The following is an 18,870-nucleotide window of genomic DNA, read 5'->3' as shown; positions in this document are numbered from 1 at the left end:
TGGGGAGCCAGCTCCGGCGGCCGCTTTAAGAGGCGCGATCTGCCTCGGACCCCACCTCCCGGCTTTCCAGTAACGGGATCCGTCCCTGCCAAATGCTGGGAAGGAAGGCAGCGGCGAGACCTCCGGGAAAACCCCAGCTTCCTCCGAGCCCGGGCCAATCTGGGAGGCTGGGAAGCGGCTAGCGCCGGAGAAGCGGCCGCGCAGGCGCGCAGCCGGACCCAGAGCGGGGCAAACAAGAATCTTGCGCCCCTCCCGCCTCGAGCGCCCTCCTCCAGGAGTCCGCATGCGTACCGAAAGGCTCCGGGAGCCTGGGAGGCTCGGCCCAGAGAATGGGCGAGGGCGGGTTGGGCCTTCGTGGCCCGCGAGGACGGCCGTGGGCGCATGCGCAGGGGGAGACGCTCAGTCACAGATTTGATTTGCGGCTTGCCGATTAAAAAAAAAAATTAGAAGGAAAAAAAAAAAAAAAAAAGCCTGCTCCCGCTACGCGTGCGCGCTGCGGGCAAGCCTCGCCTGGGCTGCTGGGCCCGGGGCCAGTTGGTTGCCGGTAGGCTTGACTTGGCGGCGCATGCGTGTTAGCGGTGCCGGCGGATGAGGGGAGGGGAAGAAAAGAGGAGGGGAAGGAGAAGAGGAGAGGGGTGGCCGCAGCGGCCGCGGCAGCAGCAGCGGCACCACCAGCGGCGACCGCGGCTGTCGTGACTGCGGCTCCTCCTCGCGGGCCTCGGGGGCCGCCGCCGCCGGTGGTGGGAGCTCGCGGGGCCGGGCGCTGCGCCGGACAGGCGGCAGCTGCTGCGGCCACTCGGCGGGTGGGGGGAGGGGGGCCGGGAAGGAGCCGCCGGAGCCGCCGGAGCCGCCGGAGCCGCGAGCCGCCCGCACGGTGAGGGCTGAGGGCGTCGGAGCCGGGCTGGGGCCGCGGGCGCGCTTCCCGCTCGGAGCGCCGGCCCCGCAGGGGGCCCGGGCCGCTGGGTGGGGGCGCGCGGGGCTACCTGGCGGGCGGGGACGGGGGCGGCGGGACGCCGAGAGCGTTTCCTCCCGGACCCGCTAGGCCTTGTGACCCACTTATTTCTGTCACCGCTCTGGCACGTTCGGAGCGCGGCTGGCCCGGGCGGCCCAGGGCCCGGGACTCCCGCGCGGCCCGCCGGGCATCCTCCCTGGCCCGCCCCCCCCCCCCTCCCGCGACTCCGGGCCCCGGGCACGTGCTGCTTGGCTCGGGGCTGCGGGGGGGAAGCGGACACGCCGGGACTCGGTCGTGCCTTGCTCCGGGAAACTTTGGGCATCCCGGTGTGCGTGTGCTTGCGTCCGTGTATGCGCGCTGGGGACTCTGACACGTATGAGTGGGTGCATGTGTACGTTACAGGTGTATGATGGAGACACCCGCGAGCGCGCCTGCAGGTGTGTCTGCATGGGTGTGCTACAGGTGTGTGATGCACGGGAGTGTGCCCGCAGGTGGCTGTGTGCGCGTATGGTACAAGCGTGTGGTGGACACACACGGGTGCGCGGGCAGGTGTGAGAGCATATGTATGTGAGCATGTTGCAGACACACACGCGCACGAGTGTGCCCGTGTGTTAGAGGCGTGTTACATCCACTGGTGTGCCCGTTGTGTCTCAGCGTGCGTTCCTGTCTGTGTGCGCGTATGTTGCAGGTGCATTACACACGAGTGTGCCTGCAGGTGTGTCTGTATGTGAGTTACAGATGCGTGATGCCCGTGTCTGTGTCTGTATATGTGCGGTGTGTGTGCGTCGTGGCAGGTGTCTGTTACCGACGGACACACGTGTGCCCGCAGCCATGCCAACATACATGTATATTGTGCCCACCTGCATGCCAGCGTGACCCTGTCTGTGTGCCAGCGCGTCCGTGACACTCGTGTCTGTGTTCTTGTGCATGAATGCTGCGTGCACATAACATGTGGCACGTATATATTTGTGTAATAATTTACATGCCATATGTACGGCCTGCAGCCAGCGTATGGATGTGCATATCAGTGGGTCAGCTGGTTTGTGGATTTGTTTATGTATAAATGACACACACACACACACTCCTGTGTCTGTGCCCGCAGCCATGCCAGTGCATATCGGTCTGCATTATGTGTAGAATATGCACATGTGTGTGCATGCATGACAGCCAGCCTTCTGTGTCTGTGTGTTATATGCATATAATATACACAGACGCATATTGTGTGTCTGCAGGCATCTGTGTGTATGTCTGTGTAGCATGCATACTGATGTGTATGCATGCAAATATATGCATGTTATATGTAGATTGTGTCCCAGCACATGTATATATATGTATATCTATGTATAAGGATATGTGTATGGGGATGGGTATATGTTTGTACATAGATGTGTACATATGTGTATTTTCATATGTATACCCGAGGAAGTGCTAGTGCATATATATATATATATACACATGTGTAACTAAGTGGGAGCGTATACATGTGTGCACATGGGAAAGAGTATATGTGTGTGTGTATACTTGTGCTTTTGTATATATTTTGTGTGTGTGTGTGTATGTATATATCAGTGAGTGCATATATAGGCCTATATGTGTATACCATATTTATATTTATGTATTATCTATCTAACCAGACACTCTAAAAAACAGGATTAAAAGAAAAAGAAACTTGTCCAGCCACACTTTATTGGTTTATTCTTATGATCGCTAAATTCAGAGTAATGTAGTTCCATTCAAGATTGCATTTCTGTATCTGGGATTTTTTTTTGGAGGGGGGGGGGGGATGTCATTTGTTTTTGTTTTTGTTTTTTTGGCAGGTTGAAAGTGTAGGAAAGGGATTGAAGGAAAAGAGGTTTTACATTGTTGAATGTAATATAGAAACATCCTAATCCAAAATATGTATTTTAGAAAGTTCATTCCTTCATTCCTTTTACTGAAATATCCCCTTTGGGATTCCTCCAATCTGATCTTGCTTTAAAACTTGTTTAAAAGTGTTAAAATGCTTGACTGAAAAAAAAAAAAAGATTATTTCCTAAGTTGAGCCTAATTTCTTTGAACACTGCTATATTCAGTGGCCTTTTAAAAGTAACTTATTTTTTAATTCAAGAAAATGAAAACTAATGGAACACTTTTTGTGGACTTTAATTTTGATTAGGACCAGAGACTTTAAACTTGAGTTAAATACAGAATATTTTGCATTTCCATATTTCATTTCTTTGGCTTAATTACAGACTATTATGGTGTTCTTTGAGTTGACATGCTCATATTTTCAGAGGTTAACTCCATTTCTACTAAAGTAATTGCTACTGTGTACTGATTTTTCTACTGAAAATTTTTTTTCATAATTATAACTTTTTATTGACAGTACATATGCCTGGGTAATTTTTTACAGCATTATCCCTCGCGCTCACTTCTATTCTGACTTTCCCCTCCCTCCCTCCACCCCCTCTTCCAGATGGCAAGCAGTTCTATACATGTTAAATATGTCACTCTACTGAAAAATTTCATGTCAACCATTTAGGAAAAGTGAATATTCCAGTAAGTAAATTTCATAGTGTATTTAGTTGTTCACATATTCTGCATTTTACCTTAAGAAATTTTAGCATCTCAGCAAGTACTGTGTATAAAATTCATATTAGAAAATAAGAGAGTTCTCTTGTAAATAAATATACTAACTAGTTTTAAAACTCAGTACTCAGTACATATCTGTTTTATATACTCCTAAAATTACTGCTGTCCTAAATTTAATGCAAAAAGAGTATGGGGACAAAAGGAGGATTTAAAATACATTTTTTTTGAAATTTTAGACTCCCTCTAGTGGCTAATAAGATGTATCCAGATGAAATTACTTCATCAAGGATTGGGACAAAAATATGGGGAAAGTTATTCTGTTTTTGAAACTTTTTTTTTAAAAAAAGTAACTTTCTAGGGGAGGGGGTGGGGGGTAAGAGGTGAAAAATTGGAACAAGAGGTTTGGCAATTGTTAATGCTGTAAAGTTACCCATGCATATAACCTGTAAATAAAAGGCTATTAAATAAAAAATAAAAATAAAAAATAAAATTTGTTAGCATTACAGCTTGGCAATCAGTAAAAAAAAAAAAAAAAAAAAAAGTAACTTACCAGTCTTACTTTTCTTTGTAAATTTTGTTTTTGTGTGTAAATCTTTGTGTTATTATTTTTGTGTTCCTTCTTGGCTTGCATGTAATTTTATTCCTTGGTAGGGTACTTAATGTTCAATCTTGAATATATCAGTTAGTTATTCTCCACCACTCTCCTCACTAGTGACCATCTAATTTTCCTGCCATTTGCTAACAATACTTCATTGTAACCCAGGAATAAAGGAATGGTTTTGTATAGATCATAAAATTTAATTTTCCATACAGAAAGGCAAATATAAGTCTTAGAAATACCTATCTTTTCACATTTGAAAGGCCAGGTTATTTTGGGAACAGTTTGAATTGCTATAGGTATGTTACATACCTTGTTACATGTTCTTGATTTCAGGGGATTTGGATTTGAATGTGTCTTGGTCTTCAAGTCCCTGGGCTAAATGTTCTGCTTCAGCACAATTTTAAAAAAATTGTTGAATATTTTATTTTTCTCTAATTACATGCAAAAACAATTTTCAGAATTCATTTTTAATACTTTTGATTTCCAAAATTTTTTTCCTTCTCCCTCCCCACTCCCTCCAATATAAAAGAACCTATATTTGTAGTCATTTAAAACATAGTTCTACATTAGTCATGTTGTGATAGAAAACATAGACCAAAAATCTAAAACACCTCAAGAAAAATAAAATTTAAAAAAGTATGTTTCAGTGTGTATTCAAATACCATCACTTCTTTCTCTGGAGGTTTCATCATAACTCCTTCAGAATTGTCTTGGATCATTGTATTGCTGAGAACAGCTAACCATCTTATAAATATAATTGTTACTTTATATATAGTACATTTCATTTTACATTAGCTTATCTAAATCTCTTCTGGTTTTTCTGAGAGTGTCCTGCTCATTATTTCTTATAGTACAATAGTATTCATCAGAATAGCATAAGTTTGTTGAGCCATTCTCCAACTAATGAGCATCCCTTCAAAAAGTGCTGCTATAAATATATTTTACATATAAGTCTCTTTCCTTTTCATTTTTGTTTTATCTCTTTTTAGCTATAGGCCTAGTAGTGGCTTGCTAGGTCAAAGAATTTTATGGCTTTATAACCCTTTGGGCATGGTTCTAAATTGCTATAAAGAATGGTAGAATCAGTTTACAATTCTACCAACAGTACATTAATATCTCATTTTCCCCTATATTCCCTCTAATATTTGTCATTTCCCTTTTTTCTTGTCCTATTAGCCAGCCTCATGGGAATGAGGTAATACCTCAGTTATTTTAATTTGCATTTCTCTAGGCAATAGAGATTTAGAGCATTTTTTCATATGAATATAGTTAGCTTTGATTACTTCATCTGAAAACTTCACATCCTTTGGTCATTTATCAATTAGGGAATAGCTCTTATTTTTATAAATTTGACTCAGTTCTCTATATATTTGAGAAATGGGGCCTTTATCAGAGAAACTTAGGTCAAAATTTTTTTCCCACATTGATTGCTAAATGTATTTTCTTCCACCATCCCCATCCATTTATTCTCTTCTCTCTCTCTTTTTACCCTGTCCCCCCCTCAAAAGTGTTTTGCTTCTAATACTCCCCCCCCCCCACTCCTTTTTTTATTCACTATGCTGGCCCACTTTCCCGTTGGGAAGATAGATTTCTATATCCAGTTAAGCCAATTGTAATGAGAATAAGTTTCACTCACTCCCAGGGACTTGCCTCCCCCATTTTCTTTTCCATTGTAAAATTTTTTGCTTGCTCTTTTTATGTGAAATAGTTTACCCCATTCTATCTTTTTTCCAGTGCATTCCTCTTTTTCATCTTATTTTGTTTTTTTTAGACATCTTTTCATATTCAACTCACCTGTGGCCTCTATCAACACTCTTACCTACCCTAATGATTAAGAAGGTTTTTATGAATTGTAATTATCATCTTCCCATTGTAATGTAAACAGTTTAACCTTATGAAGTCCCTTATGATTTTTCTTTTCTGTTTCTTTTTGTGCTTCTCTTGAGTCTTGTATTAAAAAATCAAACTTTCTATTCATCTTTGCATCAAGAATTGAAAGTACTCTATTTCATTGAGTGCCCCTCCCTTTTTTTTTTCCTCTGAAGGAAACTCACTTTTCTTGGATAGGTGATTTTTGGTTATAATCCTAGTTCTCTTGCCCTCCTGAATATCAGCAGCGAAATCTTGTGTTATCCTATGCCTCTATGATACTTAAATTATTTCTTTCTGGCTGCTTATAGTATTCTCTCCTTGACCTGGGAATTCCGGAATTTGGTTATATTCCTGGGAGTCTTCATTTTGGGATCTCTTTCAGGAGGTAATCAGTATATTCTTTCAATTTCTTTTTTTACCTAAATGCTCTAATTTTTAGGACATTAGGGGATGTTTGCTTAATTTCTTGGAAGATGGATATCTAGACCTGCCTTTGATCATGGCTCTCAGGCAGTCCAATAATTTTTAAATTATCTCTCCTGGCTATATATTCCAGGTCAGATGTTTTGTCAATGAGATATTTCATATTGTCTTTTTTTTTTTTTTCATTATTTTGGTTTTGTTTTATTGTTTCTTGATTTCTCATAGTCATTAGCTTCCATTTTCTCAGTTCCATTTTTTTTTTTCTTCAATGAGTTTTTGTATCTTTTTTTATTTGGCAAATTCTGCTTTTTAGGAGTTTTTTTTTTACTTCAAAGAATTTTTGTGCCTTTTTTTCCCATTTGGCCAATTCTGCTTTTTAAGGCATTCTTCTCCCCATTGACTTTTTGTATCTCTTTTACCATTTGGCCTATTTTGTTTTTTAAGGTATTATTTTCTTAAGTATTTTTGTCTGTTATCTCCTTTACCAAGCTGTTGACTTTTTTTTTTAAAAATGATTTTCTTGTATCACTCATTTCTTTTTCTGGTGTTCTTACTTGATTATCAGAATCCTTTTGAGCTCTTCCATGTCTTGAGATCCATTTATAGTTTTTTCACAGGCTTTGGATATAGGGATTTTGACTTTATCTTCTTGTCACTATAATAACTTCCTGTAGCCAGATTCTCTCCCCCTTGCTCATTTTCCAGTCTATTTTTTAACTTTTGCTAAAGTGAGGCTATGCTTCCAGAGTGGAGGATGCATTGTCTCAAGATTCAGGGATTTTGTGCAGCTATTTTCAGAGATCCTTCCAGGGACCTATAAATTTTCAGTTCTTCCAAGATTGTATGATCAAAAGAGATGCTTTAACCACTCTCCTGAAATAAAAAAACAAAAAAAAAAAAAAAAAAAAAAAAACACTCTCCTGGCTTGTGCTCTGGTCTATGAGTGACCAAGGCTGACCTGAAACTGTAAGGAGGGTACTGGTCTACTGCAGTTGTATGACCCCTGCAATTTACTTTGAATTTTTCAACCCTTTTACTGTCTATGGGCTGAGAGCTCTGAAAGTAGCCACTTCCACTGCCAATTCAATGTTTGCTGGGGCCCAGCTTTGCTGGGGTAGCCTGCCTTGAACCAGTACTCCACCCTTACCCAATGAAATACTCTTTTCCTGCCGACCTTCTAAGTTGTCTTTGGCTGGAAAATTATTTTACCCCGTTCTTTTCTGGATTCTGCTGCTCTAGGACTTGTTTTATCAGAGTGTTTGGAGGGCTTTTAGGGAAAACTCAAGAGAGTGCCTTTTTTCCACCATCTTGGCTCTATCTACCTTTCTGCACAATGTTAGCAAATTTTTGCCCACTAGAAAACTCTGAAATATACCTCAGACCAGACCATCATCCCAAATAAAATACTACTTGATTCAGACTAATGAGTGATAGAGAGTAGAAGAAAGGCTGGGGATGATATGGCATATGCTTAGCCAACAGCACAATGGCATGAGACATCTCCAGGCTCAATGACTGCCAACTGGTCAAGTATTTATCTGAATAGCTTTTGCCAAGCTATTGTCATTCTCAATTTTTTTCAGTTAGATTTTTTGATTCCTTCTTCTGCCTCTCACTCTCAGTTGTTCTGTCATATATACATGTAAAAAATAGCAGACACAACTAAATTCCCAGATACAGGAGAAAAATATCAGTTGACTTCAGTAAGTTCATCCTGAAGTATATAGGTAAGAAGAGCAAAGTCACTATCACTCACTGCTAGATGCTAACATCTCTGAAATTTATGGTGGGAGATTACTCCTGTACAATATATCGGTTTGAGAAATACTCAACAGTAGCATGTGTGTATATTTGTGTGTGTGTGTGTGTGTAAAAAACTCATTTTTAAAGAGTATTTTTTGGGGAGCAAGTAGATGGTGAAGTGGACTTACCAGCCCTGAAGTTAGGAGGGCCTAAGTTCAAATCTGGCCTCAGACACTCAATACTTCCTAGCTATATGACCCTGGACAAGTCACTTAACTCCAATTGCCTCAGCCAAAAATATATATTTCTTCTGGTTATACTGTATTGATTCAAGTCATAGAATTTCAGAATTCCAAAAATTAAAGGTTAACTCTTGAAACCTTAAAAGGATGATGAAGAGAAATGTATATTTGTATAAGTGTATGTATGAGTCGGCTGCAACTTATTACCAACTTTGGCAATTATTGCCAAAGAGCATTGTAAAGGATGGCATCAGAGAGATGATTGACTGGAAAGAAGTCATGTAGCAAAAGTGAGAGATAAATAATTGACGTAAAGCCTGTATTCCCAGTTGGTAATGCAAAAGAGCTAGAAAGAGATTTTTGAGCTCCTTGTTGAGATTGATGGAAAGACATGAACTAGCTGAAGGGAACATGGTTGTGTTGTAGGGAATACCTACATTGAAAAGATCACAGATGCAACAGAAAGCATTGATATATGGGAAGATAAATGACAACTTTGATTCTTTTTCTTTGTCTCTGCTTCTTGTGTCCTTTCTCTGTACTTTGTCATTGGAGCAGTGGTTTACCCATTTCCTAAGTTGGATACATGGGGACAGGAATAGTTTCTTCAGTCAGAAAAAATTGACTGAAGGACCTGTATTTTACTCACATCTGTGTGACAACTCCCATGAAAGATTTTGTCCTATTGTGCTAAATAAATGTGTATTATACATATATACACATACATATCTCCAAAAAATGAAAGAAGAGAATAAACATTTAGACTTCATGAGCATAGCTTTTGAATAAGCAGTTTTATGACCTTTGACATTTGTTTTAGCACTTTTATTTCCTTTATTTACTACTAAAGTGATATGATCTTTAATTTGATAATATTAGAATGTGCTTTTTTTTTTTAGTATTGTTAAATATTTTAAGTTGGGAAGTAAACATTCTATATCATTAAATAATGTCCATTTAAAATTTATTATTTTAATGTTATTCTTCCCCAAATATACTTACCAGGTAACTTTTAAAATAATCTTGAAAAATGCTAGTAGTAAGATGAAACTAAATGGAGTGTTATTTCTTAGAATTTCAGAATTAGGAAAAACCCCAGAGGTTATCTGGTCTTGAGTAATTGTGTAGGATTTTCTTCTATAGAACTTAAAAATGATTATCCATTCTCCAGTGGTAAATGTTTACTTTTACTGAAACATTTCACTTTTAGACAGTTCTAATTATTTGGAAGTTTTTTTTTATACTCCACAGAAGCTGGTCTCCATACAACTTCCACCTATTCTTTACAGATCTTCTTTCTGTATCCAAGGAGAACAAATTTAATTCTTTCCAATGACAGCACTTGAAATTCTTGAAGACGTCATGTACTGCTTGAATCTTCTCTTCCTCATCATAAATATTCCCATTTGCTTCAGTTGCTAATTTTGTGCATGGCTTTCAATCCTCTTGTCACTCCAGTCTTGGGGGGAAAAACCTAAAAACCAAAACTATATTACATAGTGGTATATAAAGGTAATGAAATATTATTGTTCTATTAAAAAATGATGAACAAGGTGATTTTAGAAAGGCCGGGAAAGATTTCCATCAAAGATGCTGAGCAAAATAAGCAGACTAGGAATACACTGTATATATTAACAGCAAGAATATGTGATGCTCAACTATGAAAGATTTGGTTCTTCTCAGAGGTTCAGTGATCCAAAACAATACCAACAGATTTTTGACAGAAAATGCCATCTGCATTCAGAAAAAGAACTAAAGAGACTGAATATAAATCAACATATTCTATAGTCACTTCTCTCTCTCTCTTTTTTTTTTTTAAACCTCCTATGGTTTTTCCCTTTTGCTCTTGATTTTTCTCTCCCAGTATGATCATAAGGTAATGTGTATTAAAAATAAATAAATTTCCTAGAAAAAAATTTTAAAACTCTATTATACAGTTTGAAAATCTTAAAATGCAATTTTTAAAGTTACTTATCTCATTTGTATTAGCAATAGTCCAGTAGTTTTTTTTTTGTTTGTTTGTTTTGTTTTGTTTTCCTTAGAGAGGAGGACTTATAAACACAAAAAGGCAGTTTTTTGGCTTGGTTATTAATTTTCTGTAATTAAATATTGTATTAACATTTGACTTTTTCCAAGTACTTTATTACCACTTGCTTATTAGCCCTTTTTACAACCACTAGGGTAAGGAACTAAGGTGAGGAAAATGGTTTGAGAATCCTTATTTCCTCTTTCTGTAGGTTATTCAAAGACTCAGCTACCTGAACTCACCCTGTGAGAATAGTTTCAGCCCTTATGGTAGTACTAATGGAAATCTGATTATCCTGAAATTTTTTTGTTGCTGAGCATCTCATTGAAATATAGCAGTATTGCAGTTTCCATTTTTTATTGCTTTAAGCTTATATGGAAAAGTAATTTATTTAATGGGTGTGTTTTACACAAATGTTACTTCCTATTCAAAGGCTTGAGTGTTTTTATAGTATTTGCAATATGATTCATATTTTATTACATTAGATATAATTGGTGTGTATTTTATTATGTATCTTTTAATTTTTAAAAGATGAATGCAGTTTTTGTTTTATTTAGATATCTGACATTTAATCAGACATCTTGCTAATTCTTTTAAAATAATAAAAATGAAAATAAACATCAATTCCTATTCATTGGCTTATAAAGATTAATTCTCCATGTTAACTCCTATGACTCATATCCATTTCTATTAAAGTTCCTAACTTTCATATCAGATAATTTGACAGTTATATATCAAATGAAATTCATCATTTGAAAAGTTTCAATAGAATGTTCTTTTAAAAGGATTAGAATTCCAAGTAAAGTTTTTTTAAACTCACATCTAGATAAAATTATTTCTGTAATTTCCCATTAAAAATATTCTTTGCCTACATAGTTCAAAGAAGGATCAGTGGCTGATTGGTGCTAATACCAAGTTTATCTTCATAATTATACTTTATTTAAATGTTACAATTGGTTTACCTTTCTTGAACATTTAATGTTCAGTGGGGGGCAGGTGACAGAGTCTAGGCAGTAGTTGGAGAAAAGATTGTCTAGAATTAAAAGAGGTATCTTTCTAGAGTTATTTCTTTTAATAAGGAGTGTGTTTAAATTCTACTTTATAATTTTAACCTAAGACAAAAATGTATTCTGCAGCACAGTTACAATTTGGGGAAAGACTATAAATTTAAACTATTTTAAAGATTTCTTTTTTATTATCAGTTGAAACACAATATCAATTACACTTTATTTTTAAATGATTAGTTTTCATAGCTTGTCAGTAAATATTGAGTGTTTTCTGTGTTTAGTCACTGTACTAGATTCTTGGAGGGAGAAGGGAAAAGGCAGGCAAAAGACACTTCTCAAGAAGTTTACAGTCTAATGGGGGAAAACAACATGTAAATAAATAAATCAAATAAGTAGGAAATAATTAATAGAGGGAAGGTATTAGGATTAGAGGGGTAGGGAAGGGCTTGTTGTAAAAGATGAGATTTTAACTGGAATTTTAAGGAACTCTGTAGGTGAAATTGAAGAAAGTTCCAACATGGAGGGCATCCAGAGAAAAAATATTTTTGTTTTTTATTTTAATTGTGATCATCCTCTATTCTTCACTGCTTTTTCCCCTTCTTTTTAAAATTTAGCTTCTTGGAGTCTTCCTAACTCACTTTGAAAAAATTTTCTTTGTATTTGTCTGTAGTAGTAAGATCAGATTAGCAATAATTTAGAGGTATTCTGCTTTTGAATTGAAGCTTTCTTTACTTTGCATATATAAAATTTTACTTGAAATTTCAAAAAATTAAAGAACTCTACACCAACAAGGCCCTACCATTAATCATCTTATAGTTCATGGTTACTAGTTAAAATTTTTATCTGAATCAGAGCTTCACTTGGACTGCCTTTTACTTTTAAGTTCAATACTTTAATTGTATGTGCCACTTTTCCTGTGTTGTCTTTGCTACATGTTCTTAAAGATTCAAATATTTTGTTTACTGCTCTTGTTTTAAAAAGAATTAAGGAGCATTCTTCCAAATAGATTTCCCTTTTGTTGTGATTTAGTTTTGAAATTGCAAGGTCATTTATAAGATTGGATTAAATACAACAAAATTATCAAATGCCTATTATGTGAAAAGGTAGTTTAAGTAAAGAATGACCCTTATCTTGTGAAGCATAAAGTTTCTGAAAAATGGGGAGTGATAGAGAACAACTACCAAATTTTAGAGAGATATGCATGAAGTGCCCTATGAATTCAAGTGGACAAGGATAATTTAGTTTTCTGTGGAGATCAGAAAAGGTCTTATAATGAGCTGCGATTTGAGGGTACCTCAAAGCCTTGTGACAAAATTCATCAGGTCAACACTGGGATATAATTCAGGCAGTGGAAACACTGAGATCCAAAGTTGGGGGGAGAGGGGGGGAAGAAGAGGAATCCCGGAAATCACAGCCTTGTGTAGAATCAGCTTGGTTAGAGGCCGGGAGTAGTGTAAAGTGGTACTTGGTGACCCAGTTTTGTTAGGAGATCTTGAACACCAGGAAAAGGCATTTGAACTTTAGTAATAAGGACTAATAGTAGAGTGTGATAGAGTAATATAGTACCATGACCTGATGAAGTAGCATAGCATTGTGGGTAAAGTGCTGTTCTTGGAGTTCCGAAGACCTCAATTAAAATCTTGCCATGGCTGCTGAGTAGTTATGTGACTCTGCCACTGAACAAGTTTCTTAGCTGCTCAGTCTGTAATATAGGAATAATACTAATAATTTAACTTATGGATTGTTGTGATGAGCAAATGAGACAATGTGTAAAGTATTTTGCAGATCTCATGATTTCATAAAAATGTCAATTATTGGTTTATTATTATGCATAAGAAATATTAGTTTGGTTGAAATTTGAAGGCTGGATTTGAGATACCTGGGTGGGGAATGGAGAGAGAAAGGTTGTTTAGGTATTTGTAGTAATCCAGAAGGGTGGTAAAAAGATCTTTATGCTAAGACAGTGGCAGTGAATGTGAAAGATTGCAGAGGTAGAATTGACAGAACTTGATAACTTTTGGGCAGCAAACTTTTGGAGACATTTAAAAGTCTTAAGTACTGCTTTCCATTCATGTAGCAGAATTTAGCTACTAGGTAACAATGTTCTGGATTCATTTACAAAGTACTTGACCGAGTGCATGGTAAGCTGGCTCCTTTTGGTTACAAAGGCAATGCCAACAAACTGGCATAAAAGTTTTTTTTTAAAGATAAATATTTAAGAAATTAAAATATTGGAACAGTGATGATTTATAAGTTGCATTTTAAAATTTTCATCATGATTCAGCAAAATTCATTTTTAGGAAAAACAAGATAAAGTAGAACCATTTTTTCATTGGAAAATGTTAGCTTTGATTTGCTTAAGTCTTTTAGTCCTGTTAGAAATGTAGGTAAAAGTATTTTTATAGTTTGAAGGTTATTTTAGTTTATTAAGAGTATGTGAAATAAACTTATATTAAGTAGTCTGCTATTGTGGCCTGCTTCACAGTTTTCTGGCTTTATTGAAATGTTTCTATCATTTTGTAAATTTGTTATTTGGATGAACTCTTTGATAAAATTTAAAACATGAAATATGTCAGAGTAAAAGAAGTTAATGAGAATTAGCAAAGTAAGTTATTAAAGGTTAAGTGCAAAATAGTTTATGTATCTCTTGGATGATTTGTGTATTTGTGTGTTTTGAAGTCCTAAAGAGCTTATTGGCATAAGATTAGATAATAATTCTAGGACAGAAAAGCAGCAGACTATCTGAGCACACTCCTTTTTTTGGGTCATGCAGAGTCTTAGGAGAATTTATCTACAAAAGGAAAGACTTCAAGTCTAAAAATCCAGGTACCCTTTTCAGATTGCCTTATTTAATTCTGTCTAGGAAAAATTTTTTGAGCACAATCATATTTACAAATATTTCAAGGTTCCATGTAGCTATACTCCATTTACACAGCTCACAACTTCTCTGATACTACTCCTTTGAAAGTTTCTGTGGCCAAAAAAATGCCTCAACCTGCAGCCAGCCCTGGGATTGAATCTGATTTTAGCTTGTTCTCAGACAATAGTTGTAAAAAATTTGCCAGATTAGAACCTGCCAGAGCTTGTGTTGTGTTGGCATTGCCTTTGTAACTAGAAGAAGCCCGCTTACATGCACTTCTCAGAGTACTTGATAAGTGAATCCAGTACATTGTTACCTAGCAGTTAAACAATTATAAATTAAGGGGAAGAAAATGATAGATAGTTCTTCAGGTTTAGTGTTTGAAGATTTTGTCTAATAAACTTGCACCCAAAATTTAAAACAAAAGAATAGAATTTCTTCCTTCTTGATTTTATTGGTAATATACTGAAATACTGATGGTTTTTATGGCTTTATTTTATATTGTGTTACTTTACTGAATGTCTTATTAATTTTTAATGATTATTTGGGGTTTTGTGGATAGTATGCATCATTTGAAAAGAAGGGAATAGTTTTCTATACTCTTTGTAGATATTTATTTCCTTTATTTCTTCTTGTTATAATTCACATTTCTAGCACCATCTTGAGTATCCTTGCATTTTCCCTGTTCTTACAGGACAGGCCTTTAAATCTTTGTCCATTACATATAATGTTTGTGCTTCATTGTAGATAGATACTACTTCCCATGTTAAGGAAAAGTTTGTTTATTCCTGTGCTTTATGGTGTTTTACATAGAAACTGGTGTTGGATTTTGTTTAAAAAAACCAAAACCTTTTTAGCCTCTATTAATATAATCATGTTTTGTAATTTTTTTGTTAATTGGTTTCTTAAGTTTATAGTTTTAGTTTATTGAACTTATCTTGTATTCTTGGTATAAATCTAACTTGATTATAGTGTGTATATGTTATAACTTGTTTGCTAATACTTTATTATTTTTACACCAGTGTACCTTACTTTTTACAGAAGAGATTTTGCCATAGTTTTCTAACAGCTTGTTTCTTAAGAAGCAGTTGGATATGAGGTGATTCAGGTCAATTCCAATAGACTTGTGATAGGAGAGCCATCTGTATCCAGAGAGAGGACTATGGGATTAAATATGATTACAGTATGGTATTTTCACGCTGTTTGTTGTCATTTGCTTGCTTTTTTCCCCTCATTTTTTTCCTTTTGATCTGATTTTTCTTGTGCATCATGATAAATGTGGAAATATGTTTAGAAGAACTACACATGTTTAACTATATTGGATTACTTGCTGTCTGGGGCAGGGGAGGAACACAAGGTTTTGCAAGGATGAATTTTGAAAACTATCTTTGCATGTATTTTGAAAAATAAAAAGCTATTTTAAAAATGTGATTTTTAAAAATCAGTTGGATTGTATAATTAACTAGATTGATAAAACAAAGAAGATAGTATGTAGATAGTTGTTAGAAGAAAGTTGTTACTAATTTGAGTATTTTTTCTTTATCGCAAACCATTGCCTTTATTGTTTACTACTAGGAGTGTATAGTTTTGGATGAGAATTGCAATTTAAATTTTGGTTGCAAGATATGGAACTTCTTTCACTGGGAATTTTAAAGAAAATGTTAACCAAACCCTTTTATATACAGAAGGATAGATTTAATCTGAAGTTTTTAAAAATGTGATCCCAGGACTACAAGTGTTTTTTTGAGGTTAGATAATGGCTCATGGTTTCAGCTAGTATAGTATTGATATTTAAAATGACAGTATTTAGACTTGGTATCTGGTATCTGGTAAAAATAATTTTGGGCATGTCTTAAGAAAAATAATTCAAATCATAGAATTATTTAGATATAAAATCTGGGTCATCTAATCCAGTGTACAAAAAGAATTGGACTCTGAAATATTGTACAATTAGCTTGTGAAGGAAATAAAAAATGCAGGTGGGCATAAATATAGGGATTGGGAATTCAATGTAATTTCCACTCATTTTACAGATGAGAAATGCCTATCAAAGCTTAAATGACCTGCCCAAGATCCACTGGTAAAATGCCTTTCAGTAGTAGTTACTTAATAAATATTTATTTAGTGAAGGAACAAATTGAAAACTTTTTTCCTAAAGCCATGTGGTATAGTGGAAAGCATTCTGGATTTGGAGTCTGGTTAAGTCTCTACTTTTACTAACTGTATGACATTAGACAAGTCTGTTTCCTCGTCTGTAAAATGAAAGAATTAAGCTCAAAAACTCTTAAGTTCTGATTCCAAATCTGTGTTATGTTTTTTTGTTTTTAAGTTATGCTGGACTTCTGACTTATTCTGATAGAGTTTCTGGATATGTATGTATGTAGGTGGGGGTTGGGGGTGAGGAGGATGGGTTGGTCACTGTGACAAGTGAGGGTGTATGGATATAAATTCCAAAGTTTGAAAATCACCAACCTAGATGACAGCTTGAAGTCCCTGGGAGTTGTAAAAAGTAACATAATCTTATATACTTCAACAATAATACTATAGGATGACCAATTCTGATAGACCTGGCCATCCTCAGCAATGAGATCAACCAAACCATTTCCAATGGAGCAGTAATGAACTGAACCAGCTACACCCAGAGAAAGAACTCTGGGTGATGACTAAAAACCATTACATTGAATTCCCAATCCCTATATTTATGCCCACCTGCATTTTTGATTTCCTTCACAAGCTAATTGTACAATATTTCAGAGTCCGATTCTTTTTGTACAGCAAAATAACGGTTTGGTCATGAATACTTACTGTGTATCTAATTTATATTTTAATATGTTTAACATCTACAGGTCATCTTGCCATCTGGGGGAGGGGGTGGGGGGTAAGAGGAGAAAAATTGGAACAAGAGGTTTGGCAATTGTTAATGCTGTAAAGTTACCCATACATATAACCTGTAAATAAAAGGCTATTAAATTAAAAAAAAAAAAAAAAAGTAACATGATCCCAACAACTTTTCCTATAATAAAAACAACTATCTTGCCTTTATCTTTTCCAAGGTATAACTATTTTTCACTTATTTTCTTTGTCTTTCAGTTGTTAATAAACTGAGACAGTAATTATCACAAAGTTAACTATTAATTAGTTGTCCATCTTATTTTGAGATTAGCAATTTTTCTTTTTCTTAACATTGATTATTAGAGATGCTGTATTTATAAAGATCTTTTAAGTCTAAGCTTATATGATAATTTAGGTGGAGAGCATCTTCATAGATTCTTTTTGGTGATTTGAATATTTACAATACTCAAAATAACTTAGTTGTTCAATTACTCTTTGAACAATATTATTGTTCCTGCATACAATATTCTCTTGGTTCTGTTCATTTCACTCTCTATATCATGTAAGTCTTTCTATGTGTTTCTAAAACCAATGTGCTCCTCATTGCTTATTTGCTTCATTTCCATTTTTGTGGTGCTGTAATGAAATTCACTTGTAAAATATTTTTTTGGAATATTTATGCTTTCACAGCTTAAATATGCGGCTTTTAACCAGGTGGTGGGAGAATAGAAGAAAGCAACCTCTGAAGAAAGTTGAATTGCCCTCCTTTGCCATCTACATTTGGGCAAAATTGGCATTGAAATGATAGCAAATTTATGTGACTGTCCAATCACATGCCTAAACTGTACTCCTCCTGTAATAACAGTGGTTTTCCCTTTCTGAAATGTCATATTAAAAAAAAAAGTGGAGTTCCAGGATAATTATTCTCCTCTTGAAATTGTATAGTAGCATATATAAAAGAAAAAATATCAAGGTTGGTATCAGAGAGGAGTCTTTTGCCTCTCTGTTCTTGACAGTATATTACTTATGTCTTCATGATCTCAGAGTTGATTGGATAGCCTGTTTTAAAAATCTAATCATATTGATGCAGTGGATAGAGTGCTGGCTCTGAAGTCAGGAGGACCCGAATTCAAATGCAACCTCAGACACTTGACACTTTCTAGCTGTGCGGGCATGAGCAAGTTCTATGGGCAACCCCAATTGCCTGGAGGGTGGGGTGGGGAAATCTAATTATAGGATTGTAGATTTAAAGGGAAGGGATCTTAGAGGGCTATCAGGTGCAGGCCCTTCATTTTTTACAGATGAAGAGATTAAGATGTAGGGAAAGTAAGGGATCTGATTAGGGTAATATAGCCAGTATTTGATGTGGGGTTGGAACCCAAGTTTTCTAGCCAAGGTACCCTTCCAAAGTAAATAGAAGGCTGTTAGAATAGTCCAGTCTGTAGGTGATAAGGGCTTGAATTAGCATGATTGGGAGTAATTGGAGAAAATATAATGTATGGGAGAGTTGTCATTGAGGTAGAATTAATAAAGACTTCTATCTGAATGGATGTGTGAGATGAGAAGGAGAAAAGGCCAAAAGAGACAAAATAGACAATAAGTATCAGGAATTTAATTTTAAAAAGTTTTCAGAGTATGTCCTGGAATAAATATTTAGCCCAACTTCTTATGTTCCCTACTCCTTATAAAATTTATTTTATTATGGCGTATTTTGTTACTGTAAAATACTTTGTCTTTTTTT

At 36.3% G+C, this 18,870-nt stretch overlaps 1 protein-coding gene across 2 annotated transcripts in view; it reads left to right on the top strand.

Annotated features, from left to right (window-relative positions):
- The first annotated feature begins 615 nt into the window (after positions 1-615).
- CLOCK (clock circadian regulator) overlaps positions 616-18,870 on the top strand; it is a 111,451-nt gene continuing 93,196 nt past the window's right edge. The window contains exon 1 of one of the 2 annotated variants that reach the window (XM_031944016.1): positions 616-874. The gene's annotated coding sequence lies outside the window, so the exon portion shown is untranslated. The remainder of the gene's footprint in view (positions 875-18,870) is intronic. The other variant, XM_031944013.1, reaches the window with a different exon arrangement.

This window comes from Sarcophilus harrisii, chromosome 6 (genome assembly GCF_902635505.1).
Source record: "Sarcophilus harrisii chromosome 6, mSarHar1.11, whole genome shotgun sequence".
Classification (NCBI taxonomy): Eukaryota; Metazoa; Chordata; class Mammalia; order Dasyuromorphia; family Dasyuridae; genus Sarcophilus; species Sarcophilus harrisii.
This window is presented reverse-complemented; position numbering and strand designations above follow the sequence as displayed.